Source organism: Taudactylus pleione, unplaced genomic scaffold (assembly GCF_031769625.1).
Source record: "Taudactylus pleione unplaced genomic scaffold, aTauple2 ptg001778l, whole genome shotgun sequence".
NCBI classification, from domain to species: Eukaryota; Metazoa; Chordata; class Amphibia; order Anura; family Myobatrachidae; genus Taudactylus; species Taudactylus pleione.
Genome location: NW_028286175.1, coordinates 195,001 through 200,000, shown reverse-complemented (window position 1 = coordinate 200,000; position 5,000 = coordinate 195,001). Strand labels below are relative to the sequence as shown.

General features: G+C 37.8%; 2 non-coding genes and 19 pseudogenes across 2 annotated transcripts; all 21 read left to right on the top strand.

Annotated features, from left to right (window-relative positions):
* LOC148437135 (5S ribosomal RNA) overlaps positions 1 to 90 on the top strand; it is a 119-nt pseudogene extending 29 nt beyond the window's left edge.
* A 116-nt stretch (positions 91 to 206) lies between these two features.
* On the top strand, positions 207 to 325 carry LOC148437134 (5S ribosomal RNA; annotated as a pseudogene).
* Positions 326 to 441: 116 nt separating this feature from the next.
* Positions 442 to 560, top strand: LOC148437133 (5S ribosomal RNA; annotated as a pseudogene).
* Positions 561 to 676: 116 nt separating this feature from the next.
* LOC148437132 (5S ribosomal RNA) lies at positions 677 to 795 on the top strand (annotated as a pseudogene).
* A 115-nt stretch (positions 796 to 910) lies between these two features.
* On the top strand, positions 911 to 1,029 carry LOC148437131 (5S ribosomal RNA; annotated as a pseudogene).
* Positions 1,030 to 1,144: 115 nt separating this feature from the next.
* LOC148437130 (5S ribosomal RNA) lies at positions 1,145 to 1,263 on the top strand. The gene has a single exon (XR_015876344.1). It is a non-coding gene; the product is annotated as a 5S ribosomal RNA (ribosomal RNA).
* Positions 1,264 to 1,379: 116 nt separating this feature from the next.
* On the top strand, positions 1,380 to 1,498 carry LOC148437129 (5S ribosomal RNA; annotated as a pseudogene).
* A 115-nt stretch (positions 1,499 to 1,613) lies between these two features.
* LOC148437128 (5S ribosomal RNA) lies at positions 1,614 to 1,732 on the top strand. Its single transcript, XR_015876254.1, has one exon. It is a non-coding gene; the product is annotated as a 5S ribosomal RNA (ribosomal RNA).
* A 351-nt stretch (positions 1,733 to 2,083) lies between these two features.
* Positions 2,084 to 2,202, top strand: LOC148437127 (5S ribosomal RNA; annotated as a pseudogene).
* Positions 2,203 to 2,318: 116 nt separating this feature from the next.
* On the top strand, positions 2,319 to 2,437 carry LOC148437126 (5S ribosomal RNA; annotated as a pseudogene).
* A 116-nt stretch (positions 2,438 to 2,553) lies between these two features.
* Positions 2,554 to 2,672, top strand: LOC148437125 (5S ribosomal RNA; annotated as a pseudogene).
* A 115-nt stretch (positions 2,673 to 2,787) lies between these two features.
* On the top strand, positions 2,788 to 2,906 carry LOC148437124 (5S ribosomal RNA; annotated as a pseudogene).
* Positions 2,907 to 3,022: 116 nt separating this feature from the next.
* Positions 3,023 to 3,141, top strand: LOC148437123 (5S ribosomal RNA; annotated as a pseudogene).
* A 116-nt stretch (positions 3,142 to 3,257) lies between these two features.
* On the top strand, positions 3,258 to 3,376 carry LOC148437122 (5S ribosomal RNA; annotated as a pseudogene).
* A 116-nt stretch (positions 3,377 to 3,492) lies between these two features.
* LOC148437121 (5S ribosomal RNA) lies at positions 3,493 to 3,611 on the top strand (annotated as a pseudogene).
* A 115-nt stretch (positions 3,612 to 3,726) lies between these two features.
* On the top strand, positions 3,727 to 3,845 carry LOC148437120 (5S ribosomal RNA; annotated as a pseudogene).
* A 115-nt stretch (positions 3,846 to 3,960) lies between these two features.
* LOC148437119 (5S ribosomal RNA) lies at positions 3,961 to 4,079 on the top strand (annotated as a pseudogene).
* Positions 4,080 to 4,195: 116 nt separating this feature from the next.
* LOC148437118 (5S ribosomal RNA) lies at positions 4,196 to 4,314 on the top strand (annotated as a pseudogene).
* Positions 4,315 to 4,429: 115 nt separating this feature from the next.
* LOC148437117 (5S ribosomal RNA) lies at positions 4,430 to 4,548 on the top strand (annotated as a pseudogene).
* A 115-nt stretch (positions 4,549 to 4,663) lies between these two features.
* Positions 4,664 to 4,782, top strand: LOC148437116 (5S ribosomal RNA; annotated as a pseudogene).
* A 116-nt stretch (positions 4,783 to 4,898) lies between these two features.
* Positions 4,899 to 5,000, top strand: part of LOC148437115 (5S ribosomal RNA) — a 119-nt pseudogene continuing 17 nt past the window's right edge.

Below are 5,000 nucleotides of genomic sequence, written 5' to 3'. Positions count from 1 at the left end.
CAATCTCGTCTGATCTTGGAAGCTATGCAGTGTTGGGACTGGTTAGTACTTGGATGGGTGACTACCTAGGAATCCCAGGTGCTGTAGGTAATTTTAAACTGCCATAACATTCTTTTCTATTACATTTTACATTTAATTTTTTCAACTTATCAATGAATTTACTTGTGTTAAGAAGTAAAAGCGGTCTAAATTTAATGCTTTTGAGCACCTACAGCCAAACCACAGTGGACATGGCCAATCTCGTCTGATCTTGGAAGCTATGCAGTGTTGGGCCTGGTAAGTACTTGGATGGGAGACCACCTGGGAATACCAGGAGCTGTAGGTAATTTTATACTGCCAGAACATTCTTTTCTATTACATTTTACATTTAATTTTTTCAACTTAACAATGAATTTACTTGAGTTAAGAAGTAATAGAGGTCTAAATTTAATGCTTTTGAGCACCTACAGCCAAACCACACTGGACATGCCCAATCTCGTCTGATCTTGGAAGCTATGCAGTGTTGGGTCTGGTTTGTACTTGGATGGGAGACCACCTTGGAATACCAGGTGCTGTAGGTAATTTTAGACAGCCAAAACATTCTTTTCTATTACATTCTACATTTCATTTTTTCAACTTATCAATGAATTTACTTGAGTTAAGAAGTAAAAGAGGTCTAAAGTTAATGGTTTTGAACACCTACAGCCAAACCACACTAGACATGCCCAATCTCGTCTGATCTTGGAAGCTATGCAGTGTTGGGCCTGGTTAGTACTTGGATGGGAGACCACCTGGGAATACTAGGTGCTGTAGGTAATTTTATACTGCCATAACATTCTTTTCTATTACATTTTACATTTCATTTTTCAACTTATCATTGAATTTACTTGAGTTAAGAAGTAAAAGAGGTCTAAAGTTAATGTTTTTGAGCACCTACAGCCAAACCACACTGGACATGCGCAATCTCGTCTGATCTTGGAAGCTATGCAGTGTTGGGCCTGGTTAGTACTTGGATGTGAGACCACCTGGGAATACCAGGAGCAGTAGGTAATTTTATACTGCCATAACATTCTTTTCTATTAAATTTTACATTTAATTTTTCAACTTATCATTGAATTTACTTGAGTTAAGAAGTAAAAGAGGTCTAAAGTTAATGTTTTAGAGCACCTACAGCCAAACCACACTGGACATGCCCAATCTCATCTGATCTTGGAAGCTATGCAGTGTTGGGCCTGGTTAGTACTTGGATGGGAGACCACCTGGGAATACCAGGTGCTGTAGGTAATTTTATACTGCCATAACATTCTTTTCTATTACATTTTACATTTAATTTTTTCAACTTATCAATGAATTTACTTGAGTTAAGAAGTAATTGAGGTCTAAAGTTAATGTTTTTGAGCACCCACAGCCAAACCACAGTGGACATGCCCAATCTTGTCTGATCTTGGAAGCTATGCAGTGTTCGGCCTGGTTAGTACTTGGATGGGAGACCACCTGGGAATACCAGGAGCTGTAGGTAATTTTATACTGCCTTAACATTCTTTTCTATTACATTTTACATTTAATTTTTCAACTTATCATTGAATTTACTTGAGTTAAGAAGTAAAAGAGGTCTAAAGTTAATGTTTTTGAGCACCTACAGCCAAACCACACTGGACATGCCCAATCTCGTCTGATCTTGGAAGCTATGCAGTGTTGGGCCTGGTTAGTACTTGGATGGGAGACCACCTGGGAATACCAGGTGCTGTAGGTAATTTTATACTGCCATAACATTCTTTTCTATTACATTTTACATTTAATTTTTTCAACTTATCAATGAATTTCCTTGAGTTAAGAAGTAATAGAGGTCTAAAGTTAATACTTTTGAGCACCTACAGCCAATCCACACTGGACATGCCCAATCTCGTCTTATCTTGGTAGCTATGCAGTGTTGGGCCTCGTCAGTACTTGGATGGGAGACCACCTGGGAATACCAGGTGCAGTACGTAATTTTATACTCCCATAACATTCTTTTCTATTACATTTTACATTTAATTTTTTCAACTTATCAATTAATTTACTTGAGTTAAGAAGTAATACAGGTCTAAAGTTAATGTTTTTGAGCACCTACAGCCAAACCACACTGGACATGCCCAATCTCGTCTGATCTTGGAAGCTATGCAGTGTTGGGACTGGTTAGTACTTGGATGGGTGACTACCTAGGAATCCCAGGTGCTGTAGGTAATTTTAAACTGCCATAACATTCTTTTCTATTACATTTTACATTTAATTTTTTCAACTTATTAATGAATATACTTGTGTTAAGAAGTAAAAGCGGTCTAAATTTAATGCTTTTGAGCACCTACAGCCAAACCACAGTGGACATGCCCAATCTCGTCTGATCTTGGAAGCTATGCAGTGTTGGGCCTGGTAAGTACTTGGATGGGAGACCACCTGGGAATACCAAGAGCTGTAGGTAATTTTATACTGCCAGAACATTCTTTTCTATTACATTTTACATTTAATTTTTTCAACTTATCAATGAATTTACTTGAGTTAAGAAGTAATAGAGGTCTAAAGTTAATGTTTTTGAGCACCTACAGCCAAACCACACTGGACATGTCCAATCTCATCTGATCTTGGAAGCTATGCAGTGTTGGGCCTGGTTAGTACTTGGATGTGAGACCACCTGGGAATACCAGGAGCTGTAGGTAATTTTATACTGCCATAACATTCTTTTCTATTAAATTTTACATTTAATTTTTCAACTTATCATTGAATTTACTTGAGTTAAGAAGTAAAAGAGGTCTAAAGTTAGTGTTTTAGAGCACCTACAGCCAAACCACACTGGACATGCCCAATCTCGTCTGATCTTGGAAGCTATGCAGTGTTGGGCCTGGTTAGTACTTGGATGGGAGACCACCTGGGAATACCAGGAGCTGTAGGTAATTTTATACTGCCATAACATTCTTTTCTATTACATTTTACATTTAATTTTTTCAACTTTTCAATGAATTTCCTTGAGTTAAGAAGTAATAGAGGTCTAAAGTTAATGTTTTTGAGCACCTACAGCCAAACCACACTGGACATGCCCAATCTCGTCTGATCTTGGAAGCTATGCAGTGTTGGGACTGGTTAGTACTTGGATGGGTGACTACCTAGGAATCCCAGGTGCTGTAGGTAATTTTAAACTGCCATAACATTCTTTTCTATTACATTTTACATTTAATTTTTTCAACTTATCAATGAATATACTTGTGTTAAGAAGTAAAAGCGGTCTAAATTTAATGCTTTTGAGCACCTACAGCCAAACCACAGTGGAAATGCCCAATCTCGTCTGATCTTGGAAGCTATGCAGTGTTTGGCCTGGTATGTACTTGGATGGGAGACCACCTGGGAATACCAGGAGCTGTAGGTAATTTTATACTGCCAGAACATTCTTTTCTATTACATTTCACATTTAATTTTTTCAACTTAACAATGAATTTACTTGAGTTAAGAAGTAATAGAGGTCTAAATTTAATGCTTTTGAGCACCTACAGCCAAACCACACTGGACATGCCCAATCTCGTCTGATCTTGGAAGCTATGCAGTGTTGGGCCTGGTTTGTACTTGGATGGGAGACTACCTTGGAATACCAGGTGCTGTAGGTAATTTTAGACAGCCAAAACATTCTTTTCTATTACATTCTACATTTCATTTTTCAACTTATCAATGAATTTACTTGAGTTAAGAAGTAAAAGAGGTCTAAAGTTAATGGTTTTGAGCACCTACAGCCAAACCACACTAGACATGCCCAATCTCGTCTGATCTTGGAAGCTATGCAGTGTTCAGCCTGGTTAGTACTTGGATGGGAGACCACCTGGGAATACTAGGTGCTGTAGTTAATTTTATACTGCCATAACATTCTTTTCTATTACATTTTACATTTCATTTTTCAACTTATCATTGAATTTACTTGAGTTAAGAAGTAAAAGAGGTCTAAAGTTAATGTTTTCGAGCACCGACAGCCAAACCACACTGGACATGCCCAATCTCGTCTGAACTTGGAAGCTAGGCAGTGTTGGGCCTGGTTAGTACTTGGAAGGAAGACCACCTGGGATTACCAGGTGCTGTAGGTAATTTTATACTGCCATAACATTCTTTTCTATTACATTTTACATTTAATTTTTTCAACTTATCAATGAATTTACTTGAGTTAAGAAGTAATAGAGGTCTAAAGTTAATGTTTTTGAGCACCTACAGCCAAACCTCACTGAACATGCCCAATCTCGTCTGATCTTGGAAGCTATGCAGTGTTGGGCCTGGTTAGTACTTGGATGGGAGACCACCTGGGAATACCAGGAGCTGTAGGTAATTTTATACTGCCATAACATTCTTTTCTATTACATTTTACATTTAATTTTTCAACTTATCATTGAATTTACTTGAGTTAAGAAGTAAAAGAGGTCTAAAGTTAATGTTTTTGAGCACCTACAGCCAAACCACACTGGACATGCCCAATCTCGTCTGATCTTGGAAGCTATGCAGTGTTGGGCCTGGTTAGTACTTGGATTGGAGACCACCTGGGAATACCAGGAGCTGTAGGTAATTTTATACTGCCATAACATTCTTTTCTATTAAATTTTACATTTAATTTTTCAACTTATCATTGAATTTACTTGAGTTAAGAAGTAAAAGATTTCTAAAGTTAATGTTTTAGAGCACCTACAGCCAAACCACACTGGACATGCCCAATCTTGTCTGATCTTGGAAGCTATGCAGTGTTGGGCCTGGTTAGTACTTGGATGGGAGACCACCTGGGAATACCAGGTGCTGTAGGTAATTTTATACTGCCATAACATTCTTTTCTATTACATTTTACATTTAATTTTTTCAACTTATCAATGAATTTACTTGAGTTAAGAAGTAATAGAGGTCTAAAGTTAATATTTTTGAGCACCTACAGCCAAACCACAGTGGACATGCCCAAGCTTGTCTGATCTTGGAAGCTATGCAGTGTTCGGCCTGGTTAGTACTTGGATGGGAGACCACCTGGGAAT